This window comes from Eretmochelys imbricata, chromosome 1 (assembly GCF_965152235.1).
Source record: "Eretmochelys imbricata isolate rEreImb1 chromosome 1, rEreImb1.hap1, whole genome shotgun sequence".
Classification (NCBI taxonomy): Eukaryota; Metazoa; Chordata; order Testudines; family Cheloniidae; genus Eretmochelys; species Eretmochelys imbricata.
Window position 1 is genome coordinate 29,513,239 of NC_135572.1, and position 20,653 is coordinate 29,533,891.

The following is a 20,653-nucleotide window of genomic DNA, read 5'->3' on the forward strand; positions in this document are numbered from 1 at the left end:
CTAGCACACACCCCATGCTGGGGGCTGTGAGGGGGCTAGCATAGCATCAAATATGGTGCTACACTGCTGCTGCACTGGGGGGATTCTTCTCCAGCCTGTTGCAGCACTTCTCTGGCCCCTCTACACCATCAGAGTAGCACATAGGAACAAGGGCTGAGCCCAGGATCAGCCCCTTTGTCTTCTTTGTGGGTTTGTAAAGCACCTTGCACATTCTAGGCACTGTAAAGTAACTACTAGGAAAGGGCTAATCCTGCAGTCACTGGAAGTTTTGCTTGAGTAAAGGTAGCTGGAGCAATTAAATAGAGAAATCTAAAGGTACGTCTACACTTTGAGCTGGGGGTGTGATTCCCAGCTCGAGGGGACATACTCACACTAGCTCTGATCAAGCTAGTGTGCTAAAAGTACAGCATAGCCATGTGAGTGGTGGGAGGAGCTAGCCACCCTGAGTATGGGCCAGTGCTAGCACTGGGTACATACTCGGGGTGGCTGGCTCCTCTTGACATGACAGCTACACTCTATTTTTAGCAGGCTAGCATGATCAGTGCTAGCATGGGTATGTCTCCTTAAGCTGGAACTTGCGCCCCCAGCTCAAAGTATAGACATGCCTTAGCATTGTGTTCTCTCTCCTGATGAGAGACAAAAGAAGGAACTATCCAGTCACCGTAAGAAATGTTGGCGCCAGGAAATAAGGGAAAGGTACAGCACATTGAGTACAGATACATGGCATGAAGGGGGTATGCCTGCCTGCCCCCATGCCTCAGAAAGCTGAGTGCACCCCTTTGTACAGTGCTTAGAGATGCTTTGATGAAAGGCACTAAGTCCAAAATAATCACACACACACACATGCTACCCACATACCGGTAGGTCTCCCACTTCGCAATCAGACTCTACAGCATCATAAGTCTGAAGAATGGCTTGCTTAGGTACGGTTGGTGAAGTTAAATCATGAATAATTCCAGCCATAATGAGAATGCATCCTGTGGAACTGGTGTGCTGAATGGCAAAGAACCACTGTGTGCTGACAAATTTCCTGTTTTCCTGTTTCTACAGTACTGCTGTCCAGCACAGTCAATAAATCCACTGCTTGACACGAAGGAATATGTACAGTAAGCGATTTATGGGAAAATGAGTCGGGAGGCAGCTGTGCAGCAGGGAGAAGGGCCTGGATTTAATAACAGTAATGTTATTTATACTGCCCCCCCACATCTGCACACTTGGGATGCTGCTCAACAAAACAACGAAAGTGCAAATACACTAACAAAATGCAAATCCTTCACTCAAATTCTAACCGGTGTGAAAGGATTTCCTAACAGAGAGCAAGAATGGTCTTGCTAAAGGCACAGGACTGGGGCTCTGGAGATCTGGATTCAATGCCTAACTCTCCCACAGACTGTCTGTGTGACCTTGGGCAAGTCACTTAATTTCTTGGTGCCACCATTCCTTATTTGTAAAGTGGGATGATGATGATGATAGAGAGATGCTTTTTCTCCCACACTTTGTCTGTCTTAGCTCTTTAGACTGTAAGCTCTTTGGGGCATGGGCTGTTATCATGTTGGCTGGGGCCTCTAGACCCTGCTGTAATACAAATAAACGATAGCAATACTACAAAAGGGGAACACTGAGATGGGGAAGGAGTGGAAGGTAATAAACATGGCCAGACCTGTTTTCATAATTTCATGGAGTCTGAGGCCAGAATGGACCATTAAACCATCAACTCTGAGTGATAACTTGGGTTAGACTAAAGCCCTTCGGTCCTCAGGAGATTAAACTTGTGTGCCATAGGCAGTGAATGAGAGACTGAGGTACCACCAATGCCTGAGGCCCCGGTTTTAATGCTAAAAACATTTTTTTATCTATTCGTCTTGAGTACTTATATGGCCTCCATTCTCTCAGTAGCTGAGCACCTCATAATCTTTAATGTATTTGTCCTCACAACAATCCCTGTGAGGTAGGGCAGTGCTATTAGCCCCATTTAACAGATGGGAACTGAAGCACAGAGAGACAAATGTTATGTCTACACTGGCAAAAAAAAAAAAATCCTGCAGCAGCAAGTCTCAGAGCCCAGGTCGATAGGCTCGGGTTCAGAGGGCTTGTACTAGGGCACTAAAAATAGCCATGTAGATGTCCCAACCCCCTTGCCTGATTTCAGAGCCCAACTCCAGCCCAAGCAGGAATGTCTACACAGCTATTTTTATCACCACAAGCCCAAGTCTGTAAACTCAGGCTCTGAGACTTGCTGCAGCAGAGTTTTGGTTATTTTATTAGTTTTTGTTTTATTCTATTTTTGCATTGTTGACACACTAAGTGACTTGCCCAAAGTCACACAGGAAGACTGTGATGGAGCAAGGAATCCAAGGTCTCCCAAGTCCCATGTTGGTACCCTAACCACCTAAAGTGATGGTGATTATGGTTGAAAAACTGACCATGTAAAAATGGGACATGCTTGCTGTTTCCTGTGATCTGTGACTTTGGTGATTAAGCTTTTTCTGCTTTTTACTCCTATTGGGATGTCAGTCAACACAGCTAAGTGAGAATGAGCATGACTCTGTCTTGACTTATGTATCACCAAGAGAATTGTTAAACAAAACAAAAATTGTTAAATAAAACAATCACCAACCCCCAAACCAACACAATTTGAATGAAATGTGATTATTCTGAATATAAAATAAATAAAATCTTAAATTACCTTCAGGGATGGATTCAGTTCGATCCATTCCCAGTGCAAATATTGGCAGAAGAAACTTGCAGAGGAGACCATTCTAATTAGAAATTACCAGATTTCCCCCCCACCCCCCGCCCTCCCGTGTGTGGAGCATGACTCTGCTCCATCTTCACCAGAAGACCACCAAGTATTTTGTCACTCCCTTAAGCGGTTGCTTAAAACTGTTTCAATGTGTTTTTATGCCCTAGAATAAAATCCGAAGGAGTTTTAGATGAAACCGCGGTTAAAATCTCTGCCACAGAGTTTCGACCACCAGCAGGCCCTGCTATGCCAGCGTTGCCTTCTCTGCCAGAGACTTCGCTTACTGAGTTCGATCTGTCCTGCTTTACTCCGGGTGCACTAGGACCTGGTAGCTCATTGGCGTGTGCGTGCGCGTGTGTGTGTGTGTTGCAGGATAGTGTAGTGTTACCATTTCGATGCCAGTCTCCTATCCCGCCCAGCCCGCTCAGCTCAGTCTGCTTGGGACTGAACTCTCGCTGGATACATGGTGCAACATTAGGACCCAGCAGAGACGACCATGATTTGGGCAGTAGGTAAAGCTCTGACATTCCTTTCATTCCAGTGTGAATGGGGCTGATTGTTGTGTCCTGGATCTGAGGTTTTCCTCTGCATCTCGATCCGTTTTCTACACATCATGTCAAGCAGCACGTTTGCACGGTAGCCGCTTTATGCTTTTTTTTTTTTTTTTTGGTGGGGACAAAACTAGCCATGGTAGCCTCATGTGGATTGCAAAGTTTCTGCCGGGAACTTCTGAGCAAGAAGTGAAAGGTAATAAACACAAACTTATTTTTGGAGGAGGTGGGGGGAAATTGCAAAAGCTACTTGCTCCATGTGATCTCCTTTAACAGAGCATGGGAGACTTTGGGGGGCACCGCGGAAGGGTTGAAGCCTTTGATTGCAGCTTTGGGGCTTTATTTTGGATGTAAACAGCGACTGGGAAGTCAAGTTAGTTCGCTTTTCCTTGAAAGAGGCTGACATATGGTTGCAATGTCTGAGATTCCTTCAGTCAGAGCTGCCTGACCATGGAAGTGCCTCTTGCCTCGCTCAGCGCTTGTTGATAGTGGAGCAGACTGGGGAAGGGGAAAAGAAGCTGGGGGAGAGAGAGAGATTGAGAGGGTGCCTTAGTGCAGGGGTTCTCAAACTTCTTTGCACCGCGACCCCCTTCTGACAACAAAAATTACTACAGGACCCCACAAGAGGAGAGGGAAACCTGAGTCCGCTCACGCCCCGTCACCAGGTGAAGGGGGGAAGCAAAAGCCCCACTGCCCTATTCCGGGAGGCCAAAGCCAAAGGGCTTCAGCCCCAGGCAGGGGGCCTCTAACCTTAGCCCTGCTGCCCAGGGCTGAAGCCCTTGGATTTGGGCTTGAGCTTTGGCTGCGGACCCCAGCGAGTCTAAGCCAGCCCTGGCGACCCCATTAAAATGCGGTCCCGACCCACAGTCTGAGAATTGCCTCAAACAGAGAAAAGCTTATAAGCCACATGCTTGTATGAAAGCTGTGCTGAGTAACCAGAATTCGGGGCAAACCGTGCACATTCTGATACCGGTTCTGCAATCAGTCAGTACAGATGTACTGCGCTTCGGCAGCCTGTCTCAGCAGTTCTGTCTTTGTTCCATGGTATGGTCAGAAATACGGCCGTCAGATAACCCTCCAGACAATACTTTTATTGAGTCGGGTGATAATTTGAAAAAGTTGCGTTGAAAGGTTCTGGGCAAACGACACTCTAAAGGTTGGGGTCTGATCCTCAGCTGGCTCAACGCTGGAACTCTGAACGGACAGACACCAGCTCAGAAATTCTGATCCATGAGCTTTCCTTGGAATGTGGCAGTGTAGGGGAAGAGACCCCGGTACGTTAATGCATAGGCCCTGCCGTCAGGGACCTGGGGGTCCCACCACCCCTCCATGCTGCCGTGGACAGGGGTGGCACTTAACATGAAGAAGCAGCAACAGAAGTTTATTTTTCAGCTGATTTATGTGTTGTCTTCAGCTGTAATGCAGTGTGAGAGCTGAATGACCCTAAATTGTGCAGAGAGAGACTCCACGTTTATTGAGTATCATGTTGCCTCTATATAAATCCATGGGACGCCCACATCTTGAATACTGCCTGCGGATCTGGTCGCCCCATCTCAAAAAAGATATATTGGAATTGGAAAAGGTACAGAAAAGGGCAACAAAAATTGATTAGGGGTATGGAGCAGCTTCCATATGAAGAGAGATTACTAAGGCTCGGATTTTTCAGCTTGGAAAAGAGGCGACTGGGTTGGGGGGGAAGATATGATAGAGGTCTATAAAATCATGACTGGTGTGGAGAAAGTGAATAGGGAAGTGCTATTTACTCTTCATAACACAAGAACTAGGGGGTCACCAAATGAAATTAATAGGCAGCAGGTTAAAACAAACAAAAGGAAGTATTTCTTTACACAACACACAGTCAACCTGTGGAACTCTTTGCCAGAGGATGTTGTGAAGGCCAAGACTATAGTTCAGGGGTTCTCAAAGTGGGGGTCAGGACCCCTCAGGGGGTCGCGAGGTTATTACATGGGGGGGTTGCAAGCTGTCAGCCTCCATCCAAACCCCCTTTGCCTCCAGCATTTATAATGGTGTTAAATATATTAAAATGTGTTTTTAATTTATAAGGGGGGGGTCACACTCAGAGGCTTGCTGTGTTGATTGAGTCACAAGTACAAAAGTTTGAGAACCACTACTATAGTTCAAAAAAGAACTAGATAAGTTCATGGAGGAGAGGTCCATCAATGGCTATTAGCCAGAATGGGCAGGGATGCAAAATCATGCTCTGAAGTAAGTCCCTAGCCTCTGTTTGCCAGAAGCTGGGAATGGGCAACATGGGATGGATCACTTGACGGTTACTTGTTGTGTTCATTCCCTCTGGATCACCTGGCATTGGCCACTGTCAGAAGACAGGATACTGGGCTAGATGGACCATTGGTCTGACCCAGTATGGCTGCTCTTATGAAACAATAGTTTTTAAAACCTTCCCAAGCAACACACATGATTTCTGTACATTTATCGTCTTAAAAATAGTTTTAGGGTCAGTAAAGAAATGACCGTCTAAGTCATAGAATCATAGAACTGGAAGGGACTTGGAGAGGTCATCTAGTCCAGTACCCTGCATTCAAGGCAGGGATAAATATTATCTAGACCATCCCTGACAGGTGTTTGTCCGACCTGCTTTTAAAAATCTCCAATGATGGAGATTCCATCATTCCATCAAGTCCTATCATTATGTTTCCAGTTTTCTTTTAAGGTTGAATATGTCAAGTGTTTGATTAAACTTTATTAGAGAACACTGAAACTATTTCCATCTGAACTTTAAGGTTAGGGAACTAAATGTCTGTGGGTAGTGATGTGTCTGTCCTTAAAAGTCCCTTATTAAAAAGAACCCCAGGCCACTTGTAATACTCTTCTACATCAGAAATGTCACTATACATTGTCGTTTAAAGTGGTTTAGGCCATCAGTGCAAGAAGTTTTAACAGACTCCTTTCTTTGAAACATTTTAATTACTGAGGTGTGATTAAAGTGACATTAATAATTATTCAATCAAGCATCCTGCACTAGAAGTGAAAATGTGAGTTTGAAAACACTCAGCAATCATTTAGCAGTTGGTGAAGCCAAAGAGATAGGAGCCTTTAGAGCACATATAGATTAGAATTTGTCTTTCTGGATGCTTGGGCTTAGCAATTTTAATCAGAGTTTAGAGTACATCATCAGACAAGGGGAATATGCATGTAAGGTTGTTTGAAGTCAGAGGAGAGATGTAAGTAGGATATTTTCTTCTTTTGCAGGCATGCATGGTGGGCTGGGGGAGGAGAAGGAACTGGTCTAAAGAAGCTTTTGTATTTAGGTTACACTTTATTAGAGAATGGTGAAACATACTAATGCACCACAGGAAAGAATGAAGATAAAACTCTATATAAAGGATGCATAGATGAGAAATCAAGTCAGTTTAAAGAAGAAAACAATTAAATTGAGGCAGGTTTAGAACCTGAAATTACAAGTCTCACTGCCAGTTATTGTGGTTTTACATTTTCCTATTTTTTAAAAAAGTTTTTTCTCTCTCCCATTGCTGTATGAACAAGAACAATAGTGGAAATTGACTTAGTGGCTATACAGTGGAACCCATGCAAATGATTATTCAGCAGGTGCTGTCAGATGCACAGAGCAAATGATCAGTTATATGTCATCTATCGACGCATTTGTAAGGCCCTGGTCATGGTAGCATTTATAGTAGTACTTTATAGTGTTTATAATAATTTTAGGTGTTTTACAATAGTAGGTAAAAAACAAAAAGCCTTTCAGAGAGAGAGAGAGAGAGAGTGATTTTTAAATTGAATGGGGTCCTTTTACATTGTCTGCATGGAAATTTGAGGGGTGTATTTATGACAGCTATGTTGCAATTAACAAAAAGAGTTAATTATTTGAAAAGTATTTTAAAGGTGGCCTGTAAATACTTTATCAAAAAACCAACTGTGTGTTGAGTCCTCCAAATAGCAAAGGTAAAGGGATTTTTCACCCTCTAGTTACATTAAAGTCTCCCCTTTTTTTTTTCAGTCCCCCTTAAATTGCAGTACCATGCTCCTGCCCATCTGTGAAGCCCCAGCATGCCCTTTGTTGTGATGTCATAGCAAATAATAGTTCTACAGCAACTTTCATCCAAAGATCTCATAGCACTTTACAATCATTAGCAGATTAAGCCTCACAATACCTCTATGAGGTAACTCTATAGTGATTGCTTCACTAAAAATGCAGACACTTCTGAAGTGGAAAGTAGTAGCTGTGTAACAGACCACAGCAGTCTTGCATAACATTTTAGTACAGGAGGTGAAGTACACTGATCCCGCTGAAACTGCTGAGGGAATGTAAATAGGCAGAATATAATTGGCCAAGTTCCCAGGGGAACCCACTGTGCATGGAATTGGCCTATAGGGATTGTACAGCACCTGGCACACTGGGGCCCTGATCGTAGTCTGGGCCTCTGGACACTACTGTAATGCAAATCATAAATAGTAGTAGCAGAGTCAGGTCAGTGATGTGTTGGGAGGCAGTGTGGTCCAGTGGATAGGGCACTGGATAGGTGCTTGGGGTTCTATGCCTGGCTGTGCCACTGGCCTGCTAGGTGACGCTGGACAAGTCGTGTCATCTCTCTCTACCTCAGTTTCCCCTTTCTGTGAAAGGAGGATAGTGGATCTTATCCCCTTCGTGATCTTCAGTTAAAAAACACTAAACTAGGTGCTCTTGCTAGCATTATAGGCCCAGTTTAGTAATATTTTTTTATCTTCTATCCCAAAAGATATTAAAAAATGGAAATGCAAAACCCCATTTCAATACCATGTCACATATTTGTAAAATATCGCTTCTCTCATCCTGTGTGGGTCAGTGCCAATGCTCACAAGGGCTTGTGAGTATTGGCACTGGATGTGATGTCACAACGTGGTGAATGCTGGAGCATTTGCAGCTAAATGGGAGCCAGTCAGCCAAGCTTTGGAGGACCTGGAATGAAATGTTAAAATGAATGGGTCAAATTCTCTGCTGGTGTCACATGGAAGACTTGGCCCAATATGCTGAAGACTCCTGTGAATCTGTTTGTGCCATTCAGCACATAGAATACCTATAGCTCATTTTGAGTAGCACATGCTGAAGACCCAAATATGGTGTCACATATTTTCTCTGGTACATCTATGGATACATTTTGAACATGTGGTTTAAAAAAAACCTGTAGGACCTGTTTCTTCACCTTCTTACCAATGTTCCCTCTAATTTTTGACAGGCTGTGTGTGCAAAAAATTTCTTCTGTGCAAATTGTTGTGCTTCTGTGCAAACTTTTGTGCATGCCGTGTTTCGCCGTGTGCATGGGGTTTAGGATCTGTGTGCACACGCACCGCTGAGAGGGAACAGTACTTCTTACATCAGTTTTATGCTGGTGTAACTTCACCAAAATCAGTGGATCTAGAGATCTTGGATTTATGACTTAACTGGATTGTTTGGGGGTGGGTGAAGATTCTCCAGCACACCACATCTACCAGGTCGGGACTAACTAACTCTCAAAAGGGAATGTGGTTTATCCAAAAAGGATAATCTGTAGCACAATACATGACCAAGTTAGATTCTTCCATTCCTGAAATGTGTTTTGATGATGATGGAGACTGGCTTAAATCATAAGTGGCTTGTGTATGGGTTTAGACCCCCAGACAAGCTTGCCTTCTGGGCTAGAACTGAGCCGGAATAGCCTGTGTATATCCTACTAGTACTTGGCAGCTAGACATCAGCCAGACCTATTCTGAGGGCTTCGCTGTAACTGCTTAATGGGAGACTGTTCTTATGATGTGAAAGCAGGGCCCTGCAGAGGTTGTGAGAGGTTCTGTGGAAAGGAAGAGAGGATATGGGGCCTAAGGGCCACCCACTGAGCAACAAGAGGGAGAAGAGGCAGCTGCTTTGGGTGGGGATCCCATAATGGAGGAACTCATCTTCATGCATGGGCCTGCAAAGAGAGAAGGTGGCTAGTGTGGCTGAATACTTACTTATTGGTATGGGGAGAGAAGATGATGTATGGTAGGAAAATCAGAAGTAAGGGAGGGGTGTATGTGTGTGTGCATGCGTGAGAGAGGGAGTGGAAGAGAGAGGGTCAGATTGGAGGGAGAATGCTGGCAAGGAGTGTGGAGTAAATAGGAAGGAGAGAGATGGGGAGGAAAAGTGGTATAGGTTGGAGAAGGGAGAGCAGGAATGAGCAGAGGCCTGTGAGGACAAGGGGGAGAGATGATGAAAGCGTAGAAAATGGAGAAGAACACAAGTCCCAGAGAGGAGGACAGAGCTCCCACAGAGCAAGCTGGGGAAGAATGAGGAATAAGGTGGGACTCAGGACAGGGGAGAGCTATTATAGTCTAAGGAGCTGGGACTTCATTATTGACACAGAAAATATAATGAAAGGGAACAGAAGCGTAACTAGAATGTTCTGCTGCCCACTCTTTAACAAGGGAGAGCTGGCGGAGAGGGGGGCTTCCTGCTCAGCCTCCTATGTGCAAACATTATATAATATAAAAATCAGGTCAATGATTGGTTTAGCAATCAGCCAGATGGCTCAGACTGAAGCTAGGATTGCTGTGAGGGGAAGATGAGGGAGTTGCATGACAGAGTGAGGAGGGGGAGAATTTTGTTTAACTTAGCAAACGGCCAAACTTATAAAAAATAGGTCATGCACCTGTCATTACCCTGATCTTTTAGGGCCACATTCTGCCATTCTCTGCTCACTCTGATTAGTACCTTGCTGTGCATTGATTTCAGTGTATATGCTCACTGTGTAAGGTGGAAGAATCAGGCCCTTTGCTTGTGTGTTGCATCACTTTCACCACCCTTTTCTATCTTTGTCTTTTTTAGACTGTAAGCTCTTTGGAGCAGGGTCTCTGCTTTCTTCTGTGTTTGGAAAGTGACTACTGCACTATGGGTGTGACCCCCAACTAAATAGGTAGCAGATTTCGGGGCCTTGCAAATCAGTTTCCTGTTGTAGGAGAAATCAGTGACATGGAGTTTGGGTATTTTCTTAGTATAATCTGCTTTAGTTGCCATATACAGCAAACCTGAAACAGAGGTGGTCAAACAACATGCGGGCAATTTTCTCTTTCAGGAATCAGCCCCACATGAATACCCAATTCCCAGGAAGCAACTCTGCCTCAAGAACTGACTCTAATTAGAGGGATTAAGGCAGAGAGCAAACTCCCTTGTGGCTTGCACTAGTTCCCCTGAAAGAAATCTTCATCTCGAAACTAACAATGTAGCATACTGCATAGAATGTCCACTACCAGCACGCTAAGGGAAAAAAGACTTGTAAGACTGTAATAGTGCCAACTGGTGACTTCTGCTATAAGAATAGCTAGCTAGCATAAAGCTGGAATGTGATCTCTGTACTCCACACATAATTCTTTTGATTTCAGCTGAACTACAGAGGAGTGAATAAAGTAGAATACAGTGTCAGAATCTGCCCAATAATAAACAAAAGATGGGGCAGGAAGCAAAAAAATTCTGACATTTCCTGGCTTTTTCATGCTTGATGGTTGTGGATCCTGAGCGACATATGACTTAAAGTGCAGTTCTGAAAAGTGGCCAGAAAAATGACATCATGGGGTTCTATATTTTATGATGTTACAATGATTCCTACTAAAATGTGGTCAGTTTATACGTAAAAAGTTGTGTTTATTTCCTAGCTGCCACCTTGCCAAACCCAACCAGCTCTCTGAAAGGCTTTGAATCTTATGCCTCATCCATAGCTGCAGGCCCTTATTTAAACCATTTATAATCCCATTGTCTTCAAATGTAGTTGGGGATATGTGGGTGCGTGTGCTTGAAGGCTAACGGGATTGAACAGGCGGGTGTAGCTGAAGGCAGAGTATTTATTAAGTTACGATGTGTAAGACAGAAAGACCTCCACTGGACTCTTAGAGCACCGTCTGAGATTGCGGGGCTGGCAGGCAGGGAAGAGTATATTTTTATATATGAACTCTGCAGATTTGATCAGGAATCCATGAAACAAAAGTCTAGTGCCCCACAATGCATTTTTTACACAGCCACTTTTTAGAGTAGAACTGCATTTTAAAGGTCTGAGCTGGTAAAATGTTACTCCAGCTTTCAGGTGGAAATAGCTTGCTCTTTGCAGCATCCTTGTAGCGGGAGGAATTAGGGAGATGGCTGGATACATGTCTGGATATGTCTGCACTGCAAATCCCCCGTTCCCCAACGCGCAGTGAGTCTCAGATCCCGGGTCAACTGACTCGAGTTTATAGGATTCATGCTACAGGGCTAAAAATAGCAGTGTAGGTATTCCCATTCAGGCTGCAGCCTGGGCTCTGAGACCAACTCCTCTTGCTGGGTTTCTGAGCCGGGGCTCAAGCTCAGAGGGAATGTTTACACTGCTATTTTTTGCCCTGCAGTACATGTCCTGGAAGACCAAGTCAGTTAACCTGGGCTCTGAGACTCACTGCAATGAGGTTTTTTTGCAGTGTAGATGCAGCCTATCTGCTAATGTAATAGTCCCAGTGGAAACTTTTGCACTCAGGAATATTTTGTGGATTTGGGAAAATCCCAGGAAGATTTTGTTTTAATAAAACACTTTTTTTTGGCAGATTTCGGACAGATATAATCTGGTTTCCATTTGTTTCCAGAATATTAAAGGGGAACAGTCCTCATTCCACTCAGAGCAGCAGAGTTAAATTGAAGAGAAAAAAAATCACCTCTCCCCAAGAATAAATCCACATGGAAATTCACTGGACATCATTTTTTGAAATGTCAGAAAAATGTGAGGATCAAATGGGCACAGTGTCTTTTTAATATTTCTTTTTATAACATCAAATTCTGCTTTTCGTTTCTGTAAATCTGGAATAAATCCTCTTCAGGCAGTGGAGTAACACCAGTTTTACACTGATGAGCCAGGAAAAGAATTTTGTCCCACATCAGAAAGAATGAAGCAAATGGGCAATTGCTTCATCTAAAACAATAGTAGATATTGCAATATTTATTGGCATGCATATTATGTGTCTTTTCAATTAGCTTGCCTATGGCATGCCATTCTATAAGTGTATCATCACTGCAATGCAGTTGCTATGCCTTTCCCTGCAGGGACATGTCATATTCTGAAATCCCTACCTCTTTCTTATTAACTAAGTCTCCTGATGACAGGTAGCATGACTCTGTGCAGTGTCTTTCACAGGAGTTATGTGATCTTTGACATGAGCGATGGGTATCGCCTCCCCAAACAGTCCTGTGTTGCCCTGCCCGCACTCCGCTCCCAGGTCCACCCCTGGGCTGGGGCAGCTGGGGACCGGCCACCTGCCTGGCGCTGGGGGAGCTGGGGACTGGCAGCCCACCCACCCGGTGCTCCAGGGCTGGGGGAATTGGAGACCAGCAGCCTGCCTGCCTGGGGCTGGGGAAGCTGGGGGCAGGCAGCCCGCCCACCCAGCGCTCTGGAGCTGGGGTGAAAGGCACTCTGGTCTCCGGTGCGGGTGGAGCCTTGGCCAGAAGACATGGGGCTGGGGGCTAGCCTCCCCGAGGCAGCAGTTCACGGGCTGCCCATTGCCTTTGATCTTTTTACAGTGCAGCATTTTAGGAATACATTTTTTCGGATAATCTTCCATGGAAAGATCCTTTGGATTATCTGGTGTGACTGGGGCTGTCAATTAGTCTCAGTTAACTCAAGCGATTAACTCAAAACAAATTAACTCGATTAAAAAAATTAATCGCAATTAGTTGTAGTTTTAATCGCACTGTTAAACAATAATAGAATACCAATTAAAATTTATTATAACTATTTTTGGATATTTTTCTATATTTTCAAACATACTGATTTCAATTACAGCACAGAATGTAAAGTGTACAGTGCTCGCTTTATATGATTATTTTTCATTACAAATATTTGCACTGTAAATGTCAGGTTATGAAATATTTGAACTTATTTTTAAATTTCTTTTTCCCTTTGGCAACACCTAAGTGAAATTAATTGTGCTGGATAATTTCTGACACCTGAAAATATAATAATTTTTGAAGGGACTAACACAGTGAATCATACCTTGGATTGGAGTTCTGCAAATGTTTGTCCTGTAAATTGAAGCAGTTTGATATATGGATGGTTTCATTTCAGTGAAAAAATATTTTTCCTGCTTGAACACTTTGCATGGCAAGTTTAGCTTGGAGCAAAGTTTTTTTTTATGGCCTGAAGATCAGAATATATAATGTAATGAAAATGCCAACTGCCCCTTACCTGTATTGACAAAAGAGGTGCTGCCCATTCCTTGAATTGCAGGCTTCATGTCATCCTCTATATGTCAATGTTTCAAGGAGAGTTTCCTGCCTTTCCACTCTCCAGAATGTATAATATTTAATTTTCTATCTCAGAGTAGCAACACTGACATGAGACAATATGATCATTGGCATTTCATGTCACTGACAAGCAAAGTGGCAATTTAAAATTACTGATTACATTTTAAAAAAAAAATCCTTACTATAAATCCAAGTTGTTGTAGTATCATAGATCCAACTATTCAGGTCTCAAAGGAAGAGAAAAATCAGGGCTAACAATATTTAGAGGCTTCTAAAGTGCATGCAAAGTGTCTTTATTCTGTAAATCATAATACAGACATTTTAAGGTCATTGTCTTCCAGGGCCAGAAGCAAGTGCTATATCTTCTGTTGGAAAGGGTGAATCCCAGTTCTCCAACCAGATGAAGCATATGGGCCTGATTCTATGTGGGTGTGCACCTTGAGTAGTTCCTTAAACCTGTGCAGAAGAAATGCAAAATATTTCAGTATGGTAGGATTTTACATCCACTGGGCGCTCGCTGGGCAGGTTTGTTAGTGACCAACCCACATTCAAGGCAATGGAGAATCAGGCCCTTTGTTTTTAGTTGGCCCAAGATGTTATACTGTCATCTTGTCACTGATCTAGGTGAAGGACTGATTCTTGCTGTCCTCAGAACAGTGTAATCTTTATTTACGTTTGGGAGTGGAGAGGGGGTGGGCTGAGAGTCGTGAAGAGAGAAATTTTTGAAGCATTATTTTTAAATGCTGCAACCTAGCAGATATGGGATATTGGGCAGAGTTGAGGTGAGAACAGGAAATGGCGCAAGATAAAAGCAAATTGGCACATGAATATTACCATCATATAAGTGGTTTAAAATGTATACAAATGCATGGGTGCCTTTTTAAATTAGAGCATGAAAAGATTAGGGATCTATCAGTGGAACTCCCAGACAGTAGAGCCCCCTGTCTTTTTGGTACTCAGATGGTTTTAAACTAGATTTTTAACCAAATGCACTATGGACTAAGGTTGGTCTTGGGGAGGGATAGCTCAGTGGTTTGAGCATTGGCCTGCTAAACCCAGGGTTATGAGTTCAATCCTTGAGGGGGCCATTTAGGGCTCTGGGGCAAAAATTGGGGATTGGTCCCGCTTTGAGCAGTGCGTTGGACTAGATGACCTCCTGAGGTCCCTGATAATCTGTGATCCTTGTGGTGAAGCCACTAGCCTAGGATTCTTTAAGACCCAAGTTTCAATGGGTAGGGCTGTCTTTCAGAGGCACCACAGCCTGAGGTCAAAAAATGGGGTTTTTCCTCATTGAAAATTTTGGTGAAAACTTTTCCCTGCCTCTCCCCCCCCCCCCCATTTTCATCTAAATTTTCCCCTGGAAAATGTGTTTTTGTGAAAATCTGAATAATAAAAAAAGTTTGATTTGCATGTGCTGCTACACTGTCTCATGGGAGTTGTAGTTTAGTTGCCTCAGGATTCTCCTCTATAATCTGGGCTCTTTGGTCAGGCTACATGTCCCATAATGCACCACCATCTTCTCTCTTGGAAAGGGAGGTGGTACATTGTAGGAATCTCTAAACATGTTGCCTTATGAAGGACACTCCTGGAGAACATGGACTGTGTACTTAGGTCTCGAGAGTCCCAGGTTAGCATCTTCATAACAAGACCACCTTTCATCCCATGATGCAGTCAGTTAAATAAGATTACTTCAGTCAGGTGAACCCTGGCTGGTGAGGAGGGTGTGACTTATATAATGCTTAAAGATTTAGAATACACCAATAGATCCAGTAGTCTATTTGGATGAATATTGCCTGGGTTTTCCACATGAATCTCTTGCTTGATTGCTTGACTGGTTTTGTATTCTATGGTGGTGGATTTTTCTATTATACTTAAAAAAAATTAGCAATGAGAATTCAGTTCTGTCCAGTCCTGGCAATGCTGTATAGCAGGGGAAGAAAACACTACGTATTTCTTCTGTATTTATAAGAAGCACTTCAGATCATATAACTCACCGATGTGTAAATCAGATGCTCTGGTATGGTGGGGAGTGTGTGCTTCCTTAATGTCTTTCATTTCCGAGCAAGCATGGATACATTAGTTCTTGTTGCACTTAGCTGGTGTGAGGATGAGCGTTATCTAATGATCATGCTAGTTTCTTGAAAATGGCACCACCAAGTCTAGGAGTATTTCAGCTTGAAAGGCCTTCGGAAGAAGACAAAACAAGAAGCTAAGTGTGAGATCATTTTAAACGTGTTGCAATACTTGTGCAAATGAACCATCTGTGCCTAGATGCTGTACATTGAGACTCTTTTAGCAGCTTGTCATAATTAGCATTGCAACTTGTCACTTGAAAGGGACACCAACAACTTAAAAAAAACACTCTGTCCAAAGTTGTTTTACCTACCGTTACAGGTAACGCTTGAGATGACTGTAACTGAAAGAGATTAGAGGAAAAAAAAAATACTCCCTTGCTCTGGCCCATATGTACACCTGCAGCAGCCTATAGGGGCCAGACAGAAGCTTCAAGGCATCAGGGGAGAATTTCCTCAGTGCAGGAGCAGGATGGGACTGATGTGAGTTCTAGGGAACCTCTGAGAAAATTTTATGCAGTAAGATAGAGCAGTCTGTGGGGCTGCTCTTACTTAGGGCTTGTCTACACTGGCACTTTACAGCACTGCAACTTTCTCGCTCAGGGGTGTGAAAAAACACTCCCCCTCTCCCTCCGAGTGCTGCAAGTTTCAGCGCTGTAATTTGCCAGTATAGTCAGCTATGCCCCTCGTGGAGGTGGTTTCTTCAGAGCGCTGGGAGACCTCTCTCCCAGCACTGTGACGTGACTACACAAGCCACGTTAAAGCACTACCATGGCAGCGCTTTGAAGTTGTCAGTGAAGACGTGCCGTTACATTGGGGGCTGTTTCAGTCCATGCAGCCACCTGGAATCTGTAAGGTGCAAAGGCATCAAAAACCATCTTTACCTCACCTGCCCGGGGGCTTGCCTTCTGTGCTGTGCACAGAACAAAATCTAGCCCTCTGTTTTTCCAATTTGTTTTGTGCATTTGACAGCACTTTGGTCATAGTCAGTTTCCACTGTTTGTTACAAAAAAAAAAAAAAAAATCTCATGGAGCAACTGGGGAGAGAAAAGTACTTTGCAAATAGGGTAGCATGGTTATAATTCTCCCCAAATTGGCTGTGGGACTGAGGGGCTGGTGTAGAGTCTGAAACTATTTCAAATAATTTACATTCTCTGTATTATTTCTGGAAATGCTTTATAAACCGCAGAATCACTTATTCCCTTTTCAATTTCAAGTGATTACTTCAAACGCGATTTCAGAAGCCTCAACCTCATTTAGAATCGTTTGATCCATTTAGAAAAATTTAGAAAATAATTTCTCATAGGAAATGTTTCCCTCCATGCTGCACCATGACTTTCTATTCAAATTCTACTCGCGTTCCACAGTGATGAATGTCAGAGGAAGTGCCATATGTGCAACTAATGCAGACTATGCCACAGAAATCCAGCTGACTGAGAAGAGATCAAGGGGAGGTGGTGAGAGATGCAAGATAAACGAATTTATCACATGGTTCTGCAATTTATCACTCGATATGTGTCTAAATGGTAGCCACTTGTGGCTGTTTTATATGTATTATCTTGGTAAGACAAGTATTTTCTGTGCCTTTTAGAAGGAGAAACATGATTTATTCACATGTATGTGTGCTCACAATATAAACACACATTGTTTTAACCCTCCAAATAAGTCCCACTTTGTTTGGAAATAATCCTGGTGCAGGTCCGTGTATAGAAGAATCGGCTGAAACCCTTCCATTGCTATTCTCTAACACAGCCATAGAGTGCAGCATTCGTGAAATTAGCAACATTCTTTTGGAACTTTTGCAGCTCATTGTGTGTGTATCTGGTGCATAGAGCAGCACTGCAGGAGCATTTTTGCCTTGTGTCTAGTGTTTTACTCAGCACTCAGGAGGTTGGCTAATGGTTGGGACTCTACATTTCTGAGCTGGAGCTGCTTGTGCCCATCACTTACTTTGAAAGTTTCTCCTACTTCTATATAAGATTCCACTTTGACTTTTAGTAACCCATTTATTCCAAACAGTCAAATGAAGGCCCTCTCTACATCTGCTTCGGGGAAGAAGTCTGTTTCCTAGATGTACCATTAGAGTTTCAAGAAATCTGTTTCTCTTTTGTGTTGGTAGGAATGAGGAAAACCTGAAATTTTGTGCTGGATCCTTCCTGGATACCAGACTAAACTCACATCAGACACAGAAAATGTTTGGGTATCGCTCTTCTGCCTCTGGGTTGGCCAGTTACTCACCTCCATTGGTCTTAATACATGAGTCATTAGAATGGTAGTGAACCTGTAAAGGAGTTATAAAATGTGTTATAATCACCCTCTGAATACAATATCTCCTTCTATATGATATGAAAAATACCACAATGCAAAGATAATATGTATAAAATGGGTGCAACTGGCTACTGTTTAGAGAGTAGCGGTGATGCTGAAATTTAGCATAGTGCAAAACGTGGGCTCAATCATTCTCCTGTTGAATTCAATGAGAGTTGGATCAGGCCTTAAATATGCTTAGGATTCATGTCAACTACAAGTTATTGGACCTGATGCAGGAAACACTGGATAAATGTCAATTTAAAAGGAAAATATGTACTAGCCACTTATGCAACTAGATTGAATTCTGGCTTAGCGGTTTGAATGACTGCAAAAATGAATGCATATAACAACCACACATTGGCTTCTTGTTTCAGTGGACATCAAGATTTATTGTTGCTGGAGGTAAATATTGACCTTGGCTTTGCTTCAGACAATGTTTACCTTCCAGATCAATACATTGTGATGTCTGCCTTAGCCATGTGTGTGCACATGCATAGTTCACCACCAATTGAAATGCACACACGGTGGAAGGTAGCACTTGTTTAACAAAGCATGGCAACATGACACAGCAGTTTGGAGAGGAGTTACAGAGGACTGTTATATAGAATTGAAGGTATATAGGAAATGTAGGTAGGCTGAATGGAATTACTCAAATTGGAATGTGGTCTGACATACGAGTTAACTTTATTCTTGCAAAAAGTGTCCATGGGCTAGACAGTGAGTGGTCAGGACCAAAAGATGGCACTGTCATCCAAAAAGTGCTCCTGGGCACCATGCAGACACTGGTGATATACTGACTCCAGGAAGTACCACCCGATGAATCACCAAATCCACTCTCTGTAGGGTGACCTTACATCCTGTTTTGGCTAGGACAGTCCCCTTTTTAATCTCTGTCCTGGACATCATGACTTTTTTGGTTGTCCCATTTGCTCTTCCCCGGGTGCGAGGGAGCACAGAGGAGCGTTCGGGCAAATGCCCAGTTGCCAAAAATGTAGTGACCTCCATGATATCGTCTTGGGTGTGCAGCGGATGCCAGGTGGCTTGGGCCAGCCCTGCATGGCAAGGCTTGGGCCAGCCCCGCTAGGCAGCTGGAGAGTGGCAGCTGCTGATCAGATGCCCAGCTCTGAAGGCAGCACCACCGCTAGCAGAAGTAACGGTGGCATGATATGGTATGGCCACCCTTACTTCTGCGCTGCTGCTGGCGGTGCACTGCCTTCAGAGCTGGGTGGTCGGAGAGTGGCGGCTGCTGGCCAGGAGCCCAGAGGTGCTGGGCCTATGAACTGCCAAGCCTAAAGGTGTTGGGGCTCTGCCCTGGCAAGCCCCAGCACAAATTAAGCACGCTCATATTGTCTCACTGCAGAAAGGGCAGGGGAGGAGGGCAATAGGAGCAGAGTTGGTCAGGGAGAAGGACTGGGGCAGAAAGGTCATCTGTATCTACTCCCGGTGTCCCGTTTTCAGTTTAGGGAATTATGGTCACCCTAACTCTCTACCACACCACACAGCTCTCCTGTCTGTGTAGTGACTAGGCCAGAGTTTGCTTGGCTTATGAGCTCTGAAAGAGTCTCAACTGGAGGTGGTATAATGGACACAACCTATGGGCCAGATTCTGCCACTCAGGGCTGGCTCTACCTTTTTTGCCGCCCCAAGCAGTGAAGCAAAACAAATAAACAAAAAAGTGGCCGCCGAAGTGCCACCAAAGAAGAAAAAATAAACCGAAGTGCTGCCGCCAAAGTGCCGTCGGAGTGCCAGCCCAAGAACGGCCGGAGTGCCGCCGAGGAAGGAGTGCCGGCCCAAGAACGGCCGGAGTGCCGCCGAGGAAGGAGTGCTGGCCCAAGAACGGCCGGAGTGCCGCCGAGGAAGGAGTGCCGGCCCAAGAACGGCCGGAGTGCCGCCGAGGAAGGAGTGCCGGCCCAAGAACGGCCGGAGTGCCGCCGAGGAAGGAGTGCCGGCCCAAGAACGGCCGGAGTGCCGCCGAGGAAGGAGTGCCGGCCCAAGAACGGCCGGAGTGCCGCCGAGGAAGGAGTGCCGGCCCAAGAACGGCCGGAGTGCCGCCGAGGAAGGAGTGCCGGCCCAAGAACGGCCAGAGTGCCATCGGAGTGCTGGCCCAAGAACGGCCAGAGTGCCGCCAGAATGCCGGAGTGCCGCCCCTTCTGATTTGCTGCCCCAGGCACCAGCTTCCTTAGCTGGTGCCTAGAGCTGGCCCTGCTGCCACCCTTACTCACACTTAGTAGTACTTCATATATAATCCTGCTGATCAGTGGGACTACTTGCAGAGTAAGGCACTGCTCCATGTCTCTAGAGATAGCAGAATTTTGGCCTACGTTAATTATCTAAACACCTGATACAGGGCCAGATCCCCAAAATATATAAATCAGTGCATGGAGCTTAGCCAATTTACACCAGCTGAGGGTGTGATTTATAAGGATTGAGGCCCGGCTCCTCAAAGGTATTTAGGCTCCTACCACTTCCAGCTGGTATAAAGTGGCATAGCTCTATGTGCTGTTTTGCGTGTGCTGAGGATCTTGGCTATGGCATAGTGTTCTCCACAGCTTGGTGCCTAGACAGTAAGATACATATGAGAAATAGCTAGCTAGATTGATGACAGTATTGACTATTGGATCTCCCTGCATGTATTTTAATGTCATATCTCTGTGTGTTCAAATGTCAAATCTTGGTACATTCAACATTGGCAATGACTTTCTCTTTAGAAGAAGTGTTTTATTCACATAAA

General features: G+C 44.3%; 1 protein-coding gene across 1 annotated transcript in view; it reads left to right on the forward strand.

Annotated features, from left to right (window-relative positions):
• Positions 1-20,653, forward strand: part of AMOTL1 (angiomotin like 1) — a 121,756-nt gene that overhangs the window by 11,710 nt on the left and 89,393 nt on the right. The gene's annotated exons all lie outside the window — the stretch shown is intronic.